General features: G+C 36.9%; 1 long non-coding RNA gene across 5 annotated transcripts in view; it reads right to left on the bottom strand.

Annotated features, from left to right (window-relative positions):
- LOC108351289 (uncharacterized) overlaps window positions 1-21,377 on the bottom strand; it is a 232,111-nt gene that overhangs the window by 137,750 nt on the left and 72,984 nt on the right. For all 5 annotated transcript variants that reach the window (XR_005506175.2, XR_005506173.2, XR_005506170.2 and 2 more), the window contains one exon: window positions 6,728-6,915. This is a non-coding gene — a long non-coding RNA (uncharacterized LOC108351289). The remainder of the gene's footprint in view (window positions 1-6,727; window positions 6,916-21,377) is intronic.

The raw sequence follows: 21,377 nt of genomic DNA, 5'->3' as shown, positions 1-21,377 counted from the left end.
GGGTCAGCATCCAGAAATAACTAAGGAGCTTGACTGCACGTACTCAGAAAAAGAAAGGCTTTCCAGTCATGAGACAAAATATGTTGACTAGTATATACTAGAGAGACCAGAGTTACATTTGTTCTTCTGAACCAATTAATTATTTTGTGTTGCCAAATCAGTTCCTAACACATTCTTTATTTTCCTCTAAAATAATAGTCATGATATAATTACAGTATGTGTTCCTGTTACATTTACATCATTTCCAGGTCTCTCCAATCTACACCACTTTCTGTTTCTTCACCATTCTCTCTCAACTTCATGACCTATTCTTTAATTACTTCATGTGTGTGTGTTTGTGTGTGTGTGTGTGTGTGTGTGTGTGTGTGTGTGTGTGTGTTGACCCTTCCAAATGCATTTAATGTTGCTCATGTGTATATGATCTGAGAGCTGACCACTTGTTGGATAACAGTCATAGAGAATCCTCATAAAGAAGAGTGACTTCATCTCCTCATTTCTCACTAAGATTTTCTTCTAAAGAGAACTCATATTTTTTTTTCATTTCTTTCCATCAAGGAAAGATTGATTTCTCATTAGCTATTAATTGCCTTCACTGATGAGAACTTAATCATATTTATCTGTGTGTATAAAGACGAGTATTGAGAATGAAGGTTGAAATTTTACTTCTGTTGTAAGGTAGTGGAATAGCGTCTCTAGCTCCTGTGTCCTCACCATCCTAGGCAGTAGGCAATATTTACGTAGCATAAGTTCCTTTGTATTAAGTTCAATTAGATGGCCATTGGTCAATCACAAGACACAAATGGCAGTACTGTAAAATTAGGGATATCTTCCTGTGCTTCCTGGTCATTTAGGGTCATAGTCACCACCTATGCGTGAAAGGTTCTTTCTCCAGCTGCAGATAGGATAATATCAGAGGAAATTATGATTGTGGTCAGTGGTGAGAATCTAGGTCGGTTGAAGCTTAATTCCTCTAAATCACATGTCTGAAGAGTGTGGTGTCTTCAACAATAAGGTTTACTCTTAAGTTCATATGACAGACAAGGACAACAGCAATAGTCTATATTATTTTGGGAGTCTTTTAAAAATTCTAACAATGACAGCAACAACAGCAAAACAAAACAGCAAAAATAACAAAATGCGAAGACAAGTCCACATGCCTGGTACTGGTGTTTCTGTTAGATAGTCTATGGCCTTTGGCCTTTACTGTGGTTGTTTGAATTTGAATGGCTCCTACAGGCTCCTAAATGCAAATGATTGCTAACCTGTTGACAAATGGGGGGAGGGCGGCAATGGGGGGAGGGTTGGGAGGGGAACACCCATAAGGAAAGGGAGGGGGGAGGGGGATGTTTGCCCGGAAACCGGGAAAGGGAATAACACTTGAAATGTATATAAGAAATACTCAAGTTAATAAAAAAAAAAAAGAATAAAATGTTGGTGGAACAAAAAAAAAAAAAAAAGAAAGGATTAGAAAGTTTGGTCCATCAGAGGAGGCATGCAATTTGGGAGTGGGATTTAGGCTTAAAATAGTCTGTGCCATTCACAGTGATCTCTCAGCCTCTGACTTGTAGATTCCGATATTCAGATGTAAGCTTTCATTTACTACTTCACACCTGCAAGCTGGCCTTGATTCCCAGTAAATTCTAACCCCTGGCATTGTGAACCCCAGCAAGTGTTTTCCTCTAGAAGCTGCCTTTGCCATGGAAATAGAAAAACAACTGAAACTGCAGCCACATGCAGATGCACAGCAGGAAGAAGGTTGTTACTGTTTTCTTAGTTAATTCATCGCCATCTAATTCTTATATTTCCATGTAAGGTTATGGATTATGTGCTTATTGAGTGTCACGGACTATTTGTGGCTTATAGATGTAGACTTCAACTGTTCACTATTTCATAGACATTCTTCATTGCGGTTTTTCTCATTAGTGTTTCTTATTTATTTATTTAATTACTTACACTCCAGATTTTATTCCCCTCATGGTCCACCCCCACCCACCCACCCCAGAGTTCCTGAAACATCGGGATTCATGTAGTTTCTCCAATTTAACATATAAGGTAATAAGGCTCATCTCTGATTAAGGTAGAAAGGAAGGGCATAACTTATGGACACCTCTTTTCTCTGATGATGTTTACTGTTTTGCCTACTCACAAAGCCATGCTCTGTAAATGTAAAATTTATTCACCAGATATAATTGTTCTTTCACTGGCTTACAGTTGAATAGGCTTTCAAGTTCTTTCTCAACTGTGGTTGGCTGGTTCAACTCATCTTGGCTCAAAACTCTGCTCCAAGCTCTCTGTTCAATCCAGCGTCTTTTAGCTTCTGTCCGAGTTGCTCTGTTTGGCCTTATATTGATGTTATCAACATCTTCTAATCTTCTTCGTTATTCTCTGGCTTATTTTGTCTTCCCCTGTGTCTAGCTTGTTCTCTTTGCAACCTCTCTCTGTAAAAGTGTCCCTTTAAAATATCATTCCACATTTTGTTTGACCCCACCCCCCAATTAGATGCCACTTTCAAACACGGCTGATTCTTTCTACAAAGTAATTTTACCTTTATTGTTTGGGATTAAACGTATGTACTATGAGGGTGTCTGTATTCCAGGTAGAAGGTTTAAATTTGTGTCATTCTATCTGGATCACGCAGACCTAGAAGATCTCTTAATGTGATCCCTTGCCAGAGCAGCCAAGGTGCTGGTTTAAAATTCCTCTACAGTGCAGCAGTTCCCTATTTTGAATATATATCTTTGCTCAGATTTATGTTCCAGTTTCCCATTCAGGTGCCCCTGGCAGATATGAATTACTTTTGCGTAAATAATTCACATGACTCATAACTCAGTCCTTGTTAAAATATTATGGGAAAAGCAAGAAGAAAATTGCTCAGCATACACAATCAGTCATCATTTTTATAGTATAAACAGGTGAAGTGTTCCACCATGTGCTTTGCATCAGTCTTTCTGTACTCATTATTGATAATATCTCCAGGACTCTTCCATCACTGTGCATATTACCAAGACCACATTGGATGTCAAGCTTGCTAAACATCTGGGTTGTCCTATCAGAAGATCAGCCATGGGGCCGAACAACAGGATCACAAAACAGACATTACCCTATGTAAAGTGATTTCCTTGCCAAAGAATTACATTTTTTCCAGATGTGTCACTGTGACACCTTGAGAACTGAAGTTAAATTACTCTATAAGTTTAAAACAGAACACCCTAAATTAATATTGCCTCATTGGGAATGAAATTTCAGGGCTACAAAGTATGTTCAGTCCCCTGACTTGCTCTTATATAAAATACCTAACGGTTTGAATTCGTTTCAGTTTGGATTAAAGCATGAACAAGGTTAGTTGTAACACCAAGGAATTATTGTTATTTAAGGAATGAGTGACTGAGAGTTTATTATATGTCATGACTGCTGCTGATAAATTTATATAGGTTTAGTCCAGATGCTCTGCAGAAACTAGCTAGCAATGCAGAGGGAAGTTGATATGAAAAGAGAAAGAACCATATTTCCCCAAATCAGGCACATTAAACCAGCAACATTCAGGTAGGGTGGCCAGTCAATTCCCAGATCTTTAAATGCTACGGGCCTTGTTGTTTCTGGGGCATGCATCACTTCCTTTTCTTTTTCCCCTACTCTCTTTCTTGTGTTCCCTTTCTTCCTACATCTGTACAGAAAATACAGTAGAATTACACATTCTAGAACATGATACCAATAAAAAACATGAATATAATTTATTTTGAAGCTAAGGAAAATGTTAGGATTAAGTAATAGAATGGAGAGAAAGGTATCATTTCAGACAAACCTACACTCCTTGGACAACGCTGTGTTGGAAGTAAAGCTATCACTGATCACCTTGGGGTCAGGAATTACTGGCAAACATCAGATATATGTATCAATCATAAATCTATTATTTCTAGAACTATTTGATAGAATCACCTAAGCATAACTCTTTTTAAAATATTTATTTATTTATTCACTTTACATCATAATCAGAACTCCCCCTCCTTTTTCTTCTCCTAATGCCCCTTCATATACCCATCTCCCATCACCCTACTCTCTTCTCCTTAGAGAAGGAGAAGCTCTCCAATCCCAACGTGTACCAACCCTCGCCCATCAATTCTCAGCAGGACTAAGTTCATTCTCTCCTGCTGAGTCCAAACAAGGCAGACCAGCTAGGGAAAAGGGATCCAAAGGTAGGCAACAGAGTCAGAGACAGCCCCACTCTAATTGTTAGAGATCCCAAATGAAGACCAAGTTGCATATCTATTACAAATGTGTAGGGGGCCTAGGTCTAGCCTATGCATACTCTTGGGTTAGTGATTTAATCTCTGTGAGTCCCCATGCCCCCAGGTTATTTGACTTTGTAGGTCTCATTAAGGTGTTCTTGACCACTCTTTCAAATTTTCCTCACACTCTTCCACAGGCCTCTTTCCTAAGATCTATCAAACACTTGGCTGTGAGTCTCTGCATATATTTACATTAGTTGCTTGATGAACTCTCTCAGCGGACAGTTATTCTAGGGTCCTGTCTGAAAACATAGCAGAGTATCACTGATAGTGCCAAGGGTTGTATCTCTCTCACAGGGTAGGTCTCCAGTTGGGCCAATCATTTTTTGGCCATTCCTTCAATCTCTGCTCCAGCTTTATCCCTGCACATCTTGTAGTTGGGACATACTTTGGGTTGAAGCTTTCATGAGTAGGTCATTTAATACATATACTTTGTTTTGATTATTCTTCATTTAATAGAATATGAAATATGTAGCGGGTAAGAGCAAAAAATCATCATGTAAAATTTTAAACACTGGGATAAGATGGACAAAGACAGAATACATGAAAGAGCTTGCTAAGAAAAGTAACTTATCTGTAGATTGACGGGACTTTTAGCATTAAGTTATCCTAACTATCTTCAACTGTTAAAAACAGATGGTTGTATTAAGGGCCACATTAAAATATCTCTGAGTGTTCAGGCTGTGTGGCTCAATGAGGGGGATCAAGTGGGGTTGGAGAGAAGAAAAGAAATAGAATGTGAAGAAGATCTCCAGTACTAATAATGACAAGAGCACATTTATTCTATGAATCCTAAGGGAAGAAGTCAAACTTTCATAAGTGCATATATATGATGCTCTAAATTGTATGTTTCTAGATAGCATTTTCCTTCTAAATGAGGTATAATCAGCGATAAAAGTTGCTACCTGACTAAGGGCACATTGTGAGATTGGATTTACATTTACAAAATTTATAAAACCTTTTAATGTTTACACTTAGGCTACTATTTCAGCATATTCACTATTTTTTAAGATTAAACATTTCTTTTTGAAAGTAAAAGTTTATATATATATAGAGAGGGGATGCCTCAGTAGTATGCCCAGATTAGTAAGTCTGTCTAGTATTGCAGTGCTTGACCTGAGAGGAAAGAAAGATAAGTCAACACGAGTTATTCATTTCTACTTTATTAAATAAAGGAAAAGTTTCGATATCACCTATCATTTAATCAACACACTGTTCTTGCTATAAAAAATAAGATAAAAATAAATCCATGTAAGACAGGGACACATTTCCCATTACTTTACTAGTTTTATTTCCCCAAATAATATAAAAATAGAATGACAGAAATATGAATATTCTATCCCTTGAGTACAGAGCAAGAGAAGAATTTGTAACAATCATCTAAAATGCTAGCTTCCTCTTTTTTCAAATATAATAGCTTTTTCCTTTAACAACATTACAGCTAACTTTTGAAATTTGATACGATTTTCACATGGGTAAACAGTAGCAATATTTTCCAATTATATGGATAATGAGCTCTTGAGCAATGACCCAAAAAATGGACAGTAGACTCCTGATCCGAACAATTGTTAACAGGATCCTGGTGTTCTGACAAATGAAAGTATGATTCCACATCTAATGATGACAGATATGTGCTATTAATTAATCAAATCTCCTCAAAGAAAAGAGTCCAGCAGGTGGAAATAATTACTAGCTAATTGTCTCCTGTTCATTACTCTACAGAGATATAAATACAACCACCACAGTCATTTTTATAATATTTACTAAAAAGCTACCAGGAAATAAAACCGAATCCCAGATGTTGTTATGCTGACAATGTTTGTGCTTGCCTTCTGAGACAATGCAAACAGCATAGAATAGCAAATTACCCTTTGAATTTATTTATAAGAAAATTCCTTTTATTTCATTTAGTTTATGTAAAGATAAAATTGGAGAAAAAGAAAGCATTTTCTGGCACAAAAAAGGGGGTTCAAATTAAAAGAAAAGAGGGTTCTTTGAAGTTTACAGACTGAGAGACATACCCTTCTGGACTATCTAAATTTTCTATGCCAAGTCCTGATATCAAGACTAATATTTTAAATATCTGAATATGTAGATTAGATATTAGAATAGTTTTCAAGAGATAAAAAAAATCTCACTCTCAATTATTTTGTGTACTTTTAGAGTCACCTTTAATGACGGAGACAGTCTTTAAGGCCAGAGAATAGTAATTGACCTGAAGACTTAAATACAGTCCTAGAAATAACTGGAGCTAGAAGATTAACAATTTTGTATCATTATCTTTTTCTCCTAGCACTAATTCAAATGTTAAGTGATAATGTTGTTATGAAAACGCTAATTAGCTGAATTCTTAATTTGATTTTGGAGCATTTGACATACTTAGAACCAAGTGTTACCTTCGATTTCTAAACTGAGTTTTGATAGAGGGGTTTGTAGCTTACCGAGGCTTCAAATTCTCTTGGCAATTATGGGTGTTAGTCCAAGCCTCTGAAACTCACAAGCACACCAAGAGTAGCTATGAGCATTGCGTTGTCGAAATCAAACAACAGAAGAAACGTGAGTGTTTTCTCTCTTCTCTGCTTCAATCCAATATTGATAACCAATATGTGTGCTTGTTTTTGTGGGCAATCTGTATGGAAATATAATGAATTAGAAGAACTAGTTTAATATCTTATATAATTTAATTATTTTCTAATTGTTTAATGGAACATTATGAAATTTCCTTATTAGAAATTTTATAAGATTATTGAATTTATCAGTAAAGTGTGGGTAGCATTGCTCACAGATATATCATTTGCCTCTACTTGATAAAACATCTTTTCAGAGTTAGAAAGAAAACTGTTCATTGGAAGGTGATAAATTATCCTATGTTGCTTTATAATATTTTATGACCAAAAAGATATTGACTCACAAATATTATATATCATGCATATAATATATCATTTCAGAAACTCGGTCAGTAAATATTCTTGGTTGTCATAACTAATCTTGATGTAGAGATATCTTCTGATAATATAATGAGGATAATTAGAAAGTGCTGCCTTTTACATGAGTCTATCAAAATTGGTTATTGGAATGAAATTGTTAATTCTTAAAGCTCCTAAATGAGTCTTCGTAATAATATCTCATTGTTACTCACTGGGTTTAGAAAAGTTTTACAAAAGCTAATAAAAGGAACATCAATAAACTATTGCCTCATAGCTTATTATTTTCCCAACCATTTTCTATGTACATTCAAATACTCACGTAGTATAGCAAATTTAAATTCTCTTAGTCATGTGTAAAATAACAAATAACTCATGCTCATTAAGCCTCTGTATTTCCCAAATTCTTTTGACAAAGTTCCTTTCACTTACTTAATGATGTTTGTCTCCTTGTTCTTTGCAGTCTTAGCTGACTCTTGAAGGTTCATACTCACACTTTACTGCAATGGGCTCCTTGCCTCTCTATAGCATGTCATATATTCCTAGGTTAATATTCTGTTAAGCAAGACTTTATTTACATTATTTCTATATTGCTATATTATCTTAAAATGAGAGAGAGAGAGAGAGAGAGAGAGAGAGAGAGAGAGAGAGAGAGAGACATCCTTGACCATAAAATCTGCTCTTAAAATCTATGGTTTATTAAACAAATCCTAGTGTCATTTGGTGAGATAGTGATTTGTGAGTTGTTAGTCAGGAAGACTCAAAGACACTTAACAAAGAGGACAGATTCTTGTCATTACTTTTGGTTGCCTAGCATAACTGTATTATAAGACTCGATTGAAAACACTGTGTACTTTGCATGTATGATATAGAAGAATCAAGCTAGAAATCCCATAAAAGCATCTTTCCTGTTGTCTAGCTTTTGTAACACTCGGGTAGGAAGTTGGGTAGGAAGAAGAAGCACCAATAATTTACTCAGTTATGAGATGAATAATGTACAAGGCCCACCTGCCATGTAGGTTGTGTCACACTTATGAAATAATGTCACAAGTGTTATTGCAGTAACCAACTGCCATCTCTATTGACACTCCCCAACAGTAGGCAGTTCATGCCTAGTACTGCAAATCTATTCATAAATTTATTGCAAGAAGATGATAGGAACTAGGTGGGACCTGAACAACATTGCTTAGCAAACTGGCATTGAACGTCCTAAAAATTGTGTTTATAATCACAGACAAATGTTAATCTTGATCTTCATCAAAGATGTTTGTTATTTCACTTAACTATGGTAAATTCAGAGACCAATGACTTCATAAGATGTTAATATTAAAGGACAGACAAATAATTAGCACTCATTGAAGAAAGGGGAAAGACAGACCCTAAAAGAAAACAGGATTTTGAACTGTCAATTCTTGGTCAAATCATAGCCCTTACGCTCACAAACTCATAAAATATTTAGATATTAACACAGGTCTGCAAAAGAAAGAGCCATTTAATAGACACAGATAGAGGAAGGACCTAGAGGTGTTAATTATTCACCATTAAACTATTGGCTACAGATAGGCTCACAAAGAAGCAGAATTATTGTTTTTAGTAATACGAAAATTTTTTACTCCATCGTGCTCTAATAGATAGATGTAATTCAACCATCAAACAGATGGAAATTGCTAAACTAATGGGACACAAAATAAAATCCAAAGTCTTGAAGGAGTGTTAAAGAAGAGAGACTATGTTAATAGGGAGGGGTTTAGAATATTTAAAATACATTATATTCATGTATGAAATGGTCAAATAAAAATAATAACAATAAACCTTTAGAGCATGCATGTATAGAATTTTATTTGTTATGTTGTAATTACAGGGCATTCTGCAGAAAGGAGAACAAACAAACATGTATGTTTACCATATTCTACATGGTTAGGAATTTTTCTTCAATGTGTTATTTTTTGATTTGTTGTTAACATCTACTAAGTTTGAATTGTTAAAAAAATCATTTGTTCTGGCGATGATTGCTTTGAAAATGTTACTGTTTTAAGCTCAGTGCATGTCCTTCCTGCCTTCATACAAAGATAGAAAGGTAAGTCATTTTAAGGACGATTGTGTATAAATTTGGTGGTGGTGGATTTGGTGAAAATATCCATCTTAAAATCAGAAAGTGTACCTGGTTGGAGTTTTAGAGAAGCTGTAATTTTATCTTTAGGCTCCCACTTGCAATTTATGACTTCAATAGCTTCAATGGAAATTACAGCTTGAAGCCCACACGGTGCACTTTATATTCTATTCTTAAAACTTGAGGGGGTAAGGGAGAGCTAAATTCATGGCAGGAAAACCACTGTTGTAAAACTGAAGCTAGAAAATAAAATTTCTGGGAACACAATTTAATAATAAAAAAAACTCATAAGAAGCCTACACTATTTCTTTTGCCTTTTTAACCCGTTTTCCAGTTCTATTTTCAAATATCATCAATTTAAGGTTTGAATTTGAAAGATTTCAGTTTTGTTTTCTGAAAATACATGTTAAAGAATGCATTGCTACTTGAGGTCTAGTTTCTTAATAATGAGTTAGGCATCCTGAACCTAATGACTGGAAACTTTTACAGCTTCTAGTGATAAATTTTAATATAACAACTTCTTAGTAAGTGGAAAAAGTGATACAAGTTGTGGATTTTCTGATTCATATCAGTCTTCAAAATTAGCTGATTGTGTTCCCATCTCTACCTGAACTGGGAAGCCATAAAAGAGCATTTTTATCATTCATTTTTATTGATTAAATTATCTCCATGTTTTTTAAAGGAAACAAAATTTTAACAAAAATTTCCCTGAAGTGTTAATATTGTCATTAGTATTAGAAATAAGATAATTTAGTCTAACAATTTATTAGATGAATAGCTCTAATCAAATCCTAAATATTTAGGTTAAGACAAAACAGATAATTCAAAATGCTGGTTTTCTACTCTTGAATGTGCATTTTATTTTTTTCCTGGGAGAAAATTTGAGTTATATTTCCATGTTAGTGTTTTATAATGCTCAGTCTGTGACGGTACCAAATGAGAACTGACCAGCGTTCTCAGAGACAGCTGAATGAAAATGCTGGTGAGTTCTGTCATAGCAGATTCGTCACAGGCTTTTTCTAACTGCATCCTTATTCGGAGAAAAGAAAAGAATCCTCTCTAGGACTGTTAGTTATCCTCTTATAAGCTTTTGGAATCCTGTCCATTAGCACTCTACTTATAAGACATAACCACCTCCTAAGGATTCCACTTGCAAATCCCTACTTACTGGTTTATAGGTCGTAATAGAATTTTGAGATGAGTAGGTATTATTTTATAGAAACAGGGCCCCCAAGACTTGGGTTAAAGTCTTGGCATATATTTCTTCCTTCTTACAGCAAAAAATAAAAAAAAAAACAAAAAAACAAAAACAAACAAACAAACAACAACAACAAAACTATACCTTAAAAGTTTTCAAGAAAATCCTATGGAGGAGAGAGCTGGACCCTCATAAATACAGACACTCCTGGGAACTCAGAGGAGACAACTACTTTCTGCCCACATTCCTGACCCAAGAGGAAATCACCTAGTGCCATCTGTGTCCCCTGGGCAAAAGGACCTAGGAGCAGTCAGGGGCAGGACTCTTCAGGATTCTGCCAGCACCAAGAGCTGAAAACCAGTGGCCAATAGTGCCTACTCACCTGAGAGCAGAGGTAAGACCAAGTTTTCTGCTCCAAGTGACATGCCTGGTGGACACAAAAAGGCAGAAGTCCTCTGGGACAGGACACTTCCGTTTTCTGGCTGTTCCTGGAACTGAACTGATCCAATCCCACAGGTCCCTGTACCCAAATCCCATGGGGGAGAGAGCTGAACTCCCAGAAGTGAGGACAATTCTGAGCTGCCACTTCTGCCCATATCCCTGGCCCACGAGGAAACTGCACAGTGCCTCTGAATATAGGAGCAGTCGGCAGTAGCAACCTGCTGGTTTCTGCCTGCACCTGGAACTTAACAGAACTGGTCACACAGCTCCCTGCACCCAAATCCAGTGGTGGAGAGAGCTGTACCCTCAAAAGTCAAGATACTCCTGAGAACTCAGAGGGGACAACTACTTTCTCCCCACATTCCTGACCCAAGAAGATATCATGTAGCACCATCTGTGCCCCCTGGGCATGGTGACATAGGAGCAGACAGGAACAGAACCCGACAGCATTCTGCCTGCATTGAGAACTGAAAGCCAGTTGCCAGGAAACCCTACACACCTGAGAGTCAAGCTCTCTCTTCCCTGATCCAGCTGAAAGAAAACAGGTCTACAGGAGTGCTGACACACAGGCCTATAAGGAGGGTCAAGCCACTGTCAGAGACAGCAAGACAAGCTAACACCAGAGACAACCTGATTGCCAGAAACAAGTACAGGAACCTAAGCAACAGAAAGCAAGACTGCTTGTCATCATCAGAGCCCAGTTCTCCCACCAAAGCATATACTGGATACCTAAACACAGCAGAAAAGCAAGATTTAGATTTAAAAATTACATTTTATGATGATGATGGAGGACTTCAAGAAGCACATACATAACTCCCTTAAAGAAATACAGGACAGTACAAGTAAACAAGTAGAAGCCCTTAAAGAGGAAACACAAAAATCCCTTAAAAAATTACAGGAAAACACAACCAAACAGGTGAAGTAATTGAACATCTATACAACCATCAAAGATAATGTACAATGAAAAAAGCTCCTAGCACAAAACATTCAGGAAATCTAGGACACAATAAGAAAATCAAACCTAAGGATAATAGGTAGAGAGGAGAGTGAAGACTCCCAGCTTAAAGGGTCTGTAAATATATTCAACAAAATTATAGAAGAAAACTTCCCTAACCTAAAGAAAGAGATGCCCATAAACATATAAGAAGCCTGCAGAACTCTGAATAGAATGGACCAGAAAAGAAATTCCTCTTGTCACATAATAATCAAAACACCAAATGCACAAAACAAAGAAAGACTATTAAAAGCAGTAAGGGAAAAAGGTCAAGTAACATATAAAGACAGACCTATAAGAATTACACCAGACTTCTTACCAGAGACTATGAAAGCCAGACAGTTCTGGACAGATGTCATACAACCCTAAGATAACACAAATGCCAGCCCAGGCTACTATACCAGGAAAAATCCTCAATTAACATAGATGGAAAAACCAAGATATTCCATGACAAAACCAAATTTACACAACATCTTTTTACAAATCCATCCCTACAAAGGATAATAAATGGAAAACTCCAATACAAGGAGGGAAACTACACTTTAGAAAAAGCAGGAAAGTAATCTTGCAATGAAACCAAAAGAAGAGAGACACACAGACCTAATTCCACCTCTAACAATGAAAATAACAGGAAGCAACAATCACTATTTCTTAATATTTCTTAACATCAATGGACTCAATTCCCCAATAAGAAGGCATAGACTAAAATACTGGATACCTAAAGAGGACCAAGTATTTTGCTGCATACCGGAAACACCTCAGAGACAAAGACAGACACTACTTCAGAGTAAAAGGCTGGAAAAACAAATTTCCAAGCAAATAGTCCAAAGAAACAAGAGCAGCCATTCTGATAACAAATACCAACACAAAAATACTCAATAAAATTCTTGCAACATGAATCTAAGAACACATCAAAATGATCATCCATCATGATCAAGTAGGCTTCATTCAATGGATGCAGAGATGGTTCAATATTCAGAAATCCGTCAATGCCATTCACTTTGTAAACAGACTCAAAGAATAATCCACATGATCATGTGGGAAGATGTCATACAGGTGAGGCAGGTACAAGATAGAAGGAGGCCTGTCATTGGACGAGAATGAAGGATGGGTGGGAGAAAAGTTTGAGGGAAGAGGAGGAGACTATTATGGAAAGGACTGGTGACTGGAGAAGACTGGAAGAGAGGCTGCGGAGAGAAGTGGAGGCTGACATTAAGATTCTGCTCTGTGTATTTACAGGTTGATATGAATGTTTTTAAGGGATTGATGTGTATAGGGCTTTGTATGTTTAGGTGGGCACTTATATCGTATCAGTTGGATCAGAGGTTATTGTGTTGTGTGTCCTTTCTTGTACAGACTTAAGTACAAGAGAATGTGCAGAGGCTAGAGATACTGGTCCGTGATGGAGTTGGGATGTATCTTTCTGGCAAGGTATCCAGCAGATATCTCGGGTCACTGAGGTACTGGACCTAGTCAGGGAGAAATAAAGCCATTTTTTTAAATAATTTTACAATAGCATGTTCATTTCATTAGATTCTGAGGAAGCTTTTGACAAAATTCAACACCCCTTCATGGCAAAATCTCTGGAAAGATGAGGAATTCGAGGCCCATACCTAAACATAATAAAAGCAATATACAGCAAAACAGCAGCTAATATTAAACTAAATTGAGAGAAATTTGAAGCAATCCCACTAAAATCAGGGGCTAGACAAGGCTGTCCACTCTCTTTCTACTTATTCAATATAGTACTCAAAATCCTAGCCAGAGCAATCAGACAAGGAAAGGATGTCAAAGGGATACAAATTGGAAGGGAATAAGTTAGAATATCACTATTTGCAGATGATATGATAGTGTACTTAAGTGACCCCAAAAGTCCCACCAGAGAACTACTAAGCAGATAAACAACTTCAGCCAAGTGGGGAGTATAAAATTAATTCAAACAAATCAGTAGCTTTCCTCTACACAAAAGAGAAACTAGCCGAGAAAAAAATTAAGAAAAAGACACCTTTCACAATAGTCCCAAATAATATAAAATACCTCAGTGTGACTGATCTGCAAGTGAAAGATCTGTATGACAAGAAGTTCAAGTCTCTGAAGAAAGAAATTGAAGAAGATCTCAGCAAATGGAAAGAACTCCCAAGCTCCGAAGTTCATGGATTCGCAGGATTAATATAATAAAATTGGCTATTTTGCCAAAAACAATCTACAGATTCAATCCAATATCCATCAAAATTCCAACTCAATTCTTCATAGAGTGAGAAACAGTAATTTGCAAGTTCATTTGGAATAACAAAAAAGCCAGGATAACAAAAACTATACTCAAGAATAAACAACTTCTGGGGGAATCACCATTCCTGACCTCAAGCAGTATTACAGAGCAATAGTGATAAAAAACTATGGTATTGGTACAGAGACAGACAGGTAGATCAATGGAATAGAATGGAAGACCCAGAAATGAACCCACACACCTATGGTCGTTTGATCTTTGACAAAGGAGCCAAAACCATCCAATGGAAAAAAGATAGCATTTTCAGCATATGGTGCTGGTTCAACTGGAGGTCAGCATGTAGAAGAATGCAGATCGATCCATTCTTATCACTCTGTACAAAACTTAAGTCCATGTGGGTCAAGGACCTCCACATCAAACCAGATACACTCAAACTAATAGAAGAAAAAGTGGGGAAGAATCTCGATCACATAGGCACTGGGTGAAATTTCCTGAACAAAACACCAATGGCTTATGCTCTAAGATCAAGAATTGACAAATGGGATCTCATAAAACTGCCAAGCTTCTGTAAGGTAAAGGACACTATCATTAGGAAAAAATGGTAACCAACTGATTGATTTACAATCTTACATCTAATGGAGGGCTTATATCCAAAATATACAAAGAAATCAAGAAGTTATACTCCAGTGAGCCAAACAACCCTATTAAAAATGGGGTATAGAGCTAAACAAAGAATTCTCAGCTCAGGAATATTGAATGATTGAGAGATACCTAAAGAAACGCTTAACATCCTTAGTCATCAGGGAAATGCAAATCAAAACAACCCTGAGATTCTACCTCACACCAGTCAGAATGACTAAGATAAAAAAAAAAAGAAAGAAAAAAAAAGAAAGAAAGAAACCTCAGGAGACACCAGATGTTGACAAGGATGTGGGGAAAGAGGAACACTCCTCCATTGTTGGTGGGATTGCAAAAGGATATATCTACTCTGGAAATCAGTCTTTAGGTTTCTCAGAAAACTGAACATTGTACTACCTGAGGATACCTCTCCTGGGCATATACCCAATGATGCTCCAACAGACAACAAACATGCTCCACTGTGTTCATAGCAGCCTTATTTATAATAGCCAGAACCTGGAAAGAACCCAGATGCCCTTCAACAGAGGAATGGATACAGAAAATGTGGTACATCTACACAATGGAGTACTTAACTAACAAAAACAACGACTTCATGAAATCCATGGGCAAATGGATTGAACTAGAAAATATAGTCCTGTGTGAGGTAACCCAATCACAGCAAAGCACACATGGTATGCACTCACTGATTAGTGGATATTAGCCCAAAAGCTCAAATTATCCCAGATACAATCCACAGACCACATGAAACTCAAGAAGGATGACCAAAATGCAGATGCTTTATTCCTTCTTAAATGGGGGAACCCAATATTCTTAGGAGTGGAAGTGGAGAAAAAGTTTGGAGAGGAGACTGCAGGAACAGCCATTCGGAGGCTGTCCCACATGTTCCCCCTATATAGAAAGCCAGCAAAACTAGATAAGATTGAGGAAGCTAAGAAGGGCATGCTGACAGGAGCCTGATGTAGATGTACACAGCTGAAAGTTCAAAATTAAACAAAAAACAAAAACACAAAACAAATAAACAAGCAAACAAAAAACAAAATGAAAGACCAATCAAGAACATGTAATTTCTTGGGCCACCCTGATTTTGGTTTTGCTTTTGATCTCATATGATCTGAATAAAATTTAATTAATTGTAATTTGGTCCTTTTGTCATACTTGTATTTTTATTAGACAAGCATAACCACAGATATATTTATTTGTTTAACTATTCCTTTCTTTTGATGATTCAATGAATTGCTTGAGGTCTGAATAACACTTAGGAAGGTCACTATTTTTTGATCACCTTCAGGCACTAATAGTTAATTAAATGCAATATCATGATGACCAATTCCCAATGTGGTATAAATTTTTTCTACTCACTGCTGGGCTCAATTTTGAAGAAAAAAGATGGAGATTTGTCCTATTTTTTCATCTTAGGTTACATTTTGTATTGCATCAAGATTTATTAATTTATCATACGATAGAGACATTGGGTATCATTTTACAGTAATATTCCCTTGAATGAGCCAAGCAATTTTCAGTACACTATTTTCAACCCTCTCCCTGGACAGCCACTATATTTAAAGGCATATTTCTCTGTGTACTAATATTCTAGTCTTTGGAAGCAAGCTGACTTGGCCCAACTACCCTATAAGACAAGACAAGGCTGGATGCTTTACCTGCGTCCCTTTGAATCCCAAGAGAAGTTTTAGAGTGATTTCATTTTGTCAGTGGAAGTTTAATGTGCTCAGACTAAAATGGTTTCTGCTCCCTGTATATTGTGCCCTGGATGCACATATGTTCCCCAGTTCATGCTGAAATATTCCCCAGATGATGATATTAAGAAAGAGAACCCGGGGAAGGCGATAAAATCATAAGCATGAGGCCACCAGTGAACTACTTATGGACCTTATAAAACAGAACTGAGGCACCTTTCCCTACCAGGTAACAGTGAAAGATGGTCACAAATGAGGGAGGCGCTTCACCAAGCATTCATTCCTCTCACGTTTTCTTTGGAACTTTAAAACCTCTAAGGCTATAAAAGTTAAATGTCTGCTGTTTATAAACCCAAATCTACTTTTTATTATTATAGTATGCTAAATGTGTGTGCATATATGTATATATGCATGTGGATCCTCTACTTTGAAATCTTAGGGGAACCTTGTATTTAATATGTCACCAGATAAGGTCCTGAGACACAGACATGGAGACAGATGAGTTGTATCCCTTGTGCAGTCTTGTGTGGGTTTAGTCAGGCCCTCTGAGGACAAGGCACTGAAACTGTAATGTAGGTAGTAAAGAAGAGACAGGTGGGCATCCTGACTGCTGTGAACATATCTGCCATAGTTGTGTGAATACATACTGGATAAGATGTATGACGTCAGGGGCAAAATTCCTGAAAACTGATTCTCCCTTCATCAGAAGCCATCTTTTACTAATATCTTCTTGGTTGGGGGTGGAAAGGATACTCCATAAATGTTCTATTCAGAGCTGGTACTCATATTCGCTTAGAGATTGGTCTTCTGTGGATTTCTGTGTTGCTATCAACTTTACAAAGAATCTACACTTTGGGGGAGTCGGAATGGTATTAATCTATGGGTCTAAAGATAGTACTGTTGGGACATCTTATTATGAGTCTAATTTAGCAAAATGATAGTATTTGCTTTCCCCACACAGCAAATGACCTAGCCAACCATAGAGTTTACGACCTAGTTAGTGATAGGAGACATTTGGGGTGTGTGTGTGTGTGTGTGTGTGTGTGTGTGTGTGTGTGTGTGCACGAACTTAAAATCCAACCATATAATGGTTGATTATTCCCAAAACAGCTTTGTCACTCTTGTGTGAATGGACATATTTCCACTGGACAAGCCAGTAGTTGCTAGAGATAGGGTAAAACTACTGTTGATTATTATGGCACTATAAAAGCTGGCCAGTAGTGGTTTTCAGGGCCATGCAATCAATATTTCTCTATGTCCTCCTACCCAGTATATGGTTTCTTTACCAATAGGGTTTTACAATAGTGTTGTGGAGTGTAACTTTGAGCAATATCTTGTGAAGTTTGGAAGGTCTATGAGAACGCCATGCTCAACAACTCAAAATAAGTAATTAATATCTGGCACAGAGAGTTTGATTTGACAGGCTAGGTGTCTTTTACATTTTTCTCTCTCATTTTAGGTCAATTTCATTTAAACACCTTTTATATGTGTATATGTACGTATCATAGGAAGTGTATACCTTAGAAGCTTACCCATATGGCATTGTCTTTTCTTTTATTCTCTCTCTCTCTTTCTCTCCCTCCCTCCCTCCCCCCCCTCTCTCTCTCTGTCTTTATGGTCCAGTCTTTATCCACCTCTTAGTCTGCCCTTTGACTGTTCCTAATCTGATACCTCCTCCCCTAGTCTCTCAAGAGTTAGGTGCATCTTCTCTGACTGAGCCCAGACCCAGGAGTCCTCTGTTGTATATGTGTTGGGGCCTCATATCAGCTGGTGTATGCTGCCTGGTTGATGGCCCAGTGTTTTAGAAATCTCAGCTGTCCAGGTAGGTCAAAACTGCTAGTCTTCCTATAGGATCGGCCTCCTCCTCAGTTTTCTTCAGCTTTTCCCTAATCTATCCACATGGGTCCCCAACTTCTGTCAAATGCTTGGGTGTAAATATCTGCATCCAACTTTTTCAGCTGCTTGTTGGTCCTTTCAAGAGCATTCATGCTAGGCTCATGTTTGTAAATATACCATAGCATCATTAGTAATGTCAGGGCTTGGGCCTCCTCTTAAGCTGGATTCCAATTTGGGCCTGTTACTGGACCTTCTGACCCTCAGGCTCTTCTCCATTTTTGTCCCTGCAGTTCTTTCAGACAGGATTAATTCTGGGTCAAAGTCTTTTGACTGTGGGATGGCAACCCCATCCCTCCACTTGATGTCCTGTCTTTCTACTAGTGGTAGATTTTACAAGTTACCTCTCCCCACTGTAGGGCATTTCATCTAAGGTTACTCCTTTTGACTTCCGAGAGTGTCTCAGTAGCATCCCCTGGAATGAGCCAAGCAATTTCAGTATACTATTTTCAAACCTCTCCTTGGCTAGCCACAGTATTTAAAGGCATATTTCTCTGTGTAAAAATATTCTAGCCTTTGGACATTCTAGAGGTCTCTGGTATATTTTAGAGGGTCCCACTAGTTCCTGCCTCCCTAGGTTGCCTGTTTCCATTCTTTCTGCTGACCCTCAGGGCTTCACTCTTTTTCCCCCCACCCAAAAACTGATCATGTTGCCCTCTTCCCATCCCTGCCCCCTTTCCCACCCAGGTCCCTCCATCCCTAGCTCTCACCCCAAACTTGCTTTCTTCTCCCTCCCAAATGGAACTGAGGCATCCTCACTTGGTCCTTTAACTTGTTTACCTTCTGGAGTTCTGTGGATTGTATCCTGCGTATTCTGTACTTTTTTGGTCTAATATCCACTTATCAGTGACTACATACCATGAATGTCTTTTTGGGTCTGAGTTACCACATTCAGGATAATATTTTCTAGTTCCATCCATTTACCTTCAAAACTCAGGATGTCCTCATTCTTAATAGCTGAGTAGTATTCCATTGTGTAAATGAATCACATTTTCTGTATCCATTCTTCTGTTGTGGGACATCTGGGTTGTTTCCAGTTTATGGCTATTCCAAATAAGGCCACTATGAACATAATGGAATGTGTACCCATTGGCACAGTGGGGCATCTTTTGGGTATATGCAAAAGAGTAGTATAGCTGGGTCTTCAGTTAGATCTGTTTCCAGTTTACTGAGGATCCTCCAGATTGATTTCCACGCCTTTAATGTTAGTTTTCCTTTCCCTGAATTTACTCTACCTTCCTTTCTTACCCCATTTAATACTCCTTTTTCATTAATGTGTTTTATTATCTCCTATTTCAACCAATTCCTTGGTGCTCAGAAGATAAGAGGTAAAGGGAACTTTTGCTCTTTGTTATTTGTATAGACACAAATAACAAAATTGTTCATTTATAATTAAAAGTTAATAATTAATAGATAGCCAGTCTATGGTGAACCATTTTATCAGAAAAGCAGTACTCAAAACCATAGATTCATAGGAGTAACTAACTCATTGAAATTTGAACAGGAAGAAAGAAACTAACTCCTTTACTTTTAGTTATATAAATATACTTTTTTATTAATCTTAAAAGAAAAAAGTAATCTTCTAGATTGTAGTTACCTCTAAATTGTTTATCCTGTGGTTCAGTTACTTGCATTGCTGAGTTATTTGAGAATTATTGCTCATTAATAGGTCCCAGCTTGAAACATGTTTTCCTCCACTTTGCATCTACCTCACTAGTTCTTCCCTGAATCCACAATTTATGGTGTGAAGAGAATCAATGGCCACCCTTTATTCATCGTAGAAGTTTATGACTGAAGATATCACATCTCTGGTTGCTTCTTTTTTTACTTTTTTTCCCCTTATAAGTCCCTAGGGTTTTTGTCTATGAAATGAGCCAGCATGTTACCAGACCCAAGGGAAATAGCAGAGAATTGGATCTGAGTTAGGAAAATTTACCAAATGAACACAACATTTTCCTTTTTATATAGAAAGACATGTCAGTGCACAAAACAAACATTATGTTATTTCCCTGGATATTTTATTTTACTACCACTAGAGCCTGTTTTGGTTTTGTACTGATATTAATTAAAATTGAGATTCACTAATACCCACTGGGCTCTTTGAATTTGAAAAAAAAAAGGATCAGAACTGCTGAACAGTTTTTATATACATTAAAAGAAAACAGAATCCCCAAACATTTGCAATGTCAGGAACTGAAAATATCAATTTCTAATCATTGTTTTATTTCCCCATCTATAAATACTTTTGACTTATAAAAAATTTGTTGAAATTCTTTCTTTTATGATTATCTTGTTGCTATTTTATATACATATACATATTTTATACACATATATCTATGTATACATACACACACCCCACAACATACACACACCCTACACACTTCTTAATATGCAAACATTCCCCTTCAAAAAATTAGAAATTAACATGTTTCAGATGGTTCAAATATTTTTGTCTTACTTTGTCCTTAGTAGCTCTAAGGAGAAAGAGTTATCAATACCTTACTAATAATTCTTATTAGTAAATTAGTTTAAAATAATATTAAAGCAGTCAGTGACCCTTTCTCAAACAGTGGCAATGCACATCAAAGAATAAAACACTTTAAAGGTTTCTATATTTATAACTAATTGCTATGTATTTTCAATATTGTTTACCCACATCTGGGAGTTAGGTAAACATTAAAATCTGCCTCATCTATTCTTTGCCTAGTAATGCAAGCATGATGACAGGCATTTATTATCTGTCTCCCAACTGTGCGTTTGAGACTCTTATTAAAATCACTGGATGAAATCCATAGCTCATGATTACAAACAAGTAAAACCTTCAGTGAGGAAAAGAAGCAGAAATAAACTCATTAGTTGGACCTGGTAACTAAAGCTGAAAGATAGTATGTAATATATACCAAAATATCCTGGGTACATATTTAAGAATACATTGCTACTATGATCAAGTACTATGATCAGTTCAAGTATC

Source organism: Rattus norvegicus, chromosome 6 (assembly GCF_036323735.1).
Source record: "Rattus norvegicus strain BN/NHsdMcwi chromosome 6, GRCr8, whole genome shotgun sequence".
In the NCBI taxonomy this organism is placed as follows: domain Eukaryota; kingdom Metazoa; phylum Chordata; class Mammalia; order Rodentia; family Muridae; genus Rattus; species Rattus norvegicus.
The sequence above is the reverse complement of the archived record's forward strand: the minus strand, read 5'-3'. Positions and strand labels throughout refer to the sequence as shown.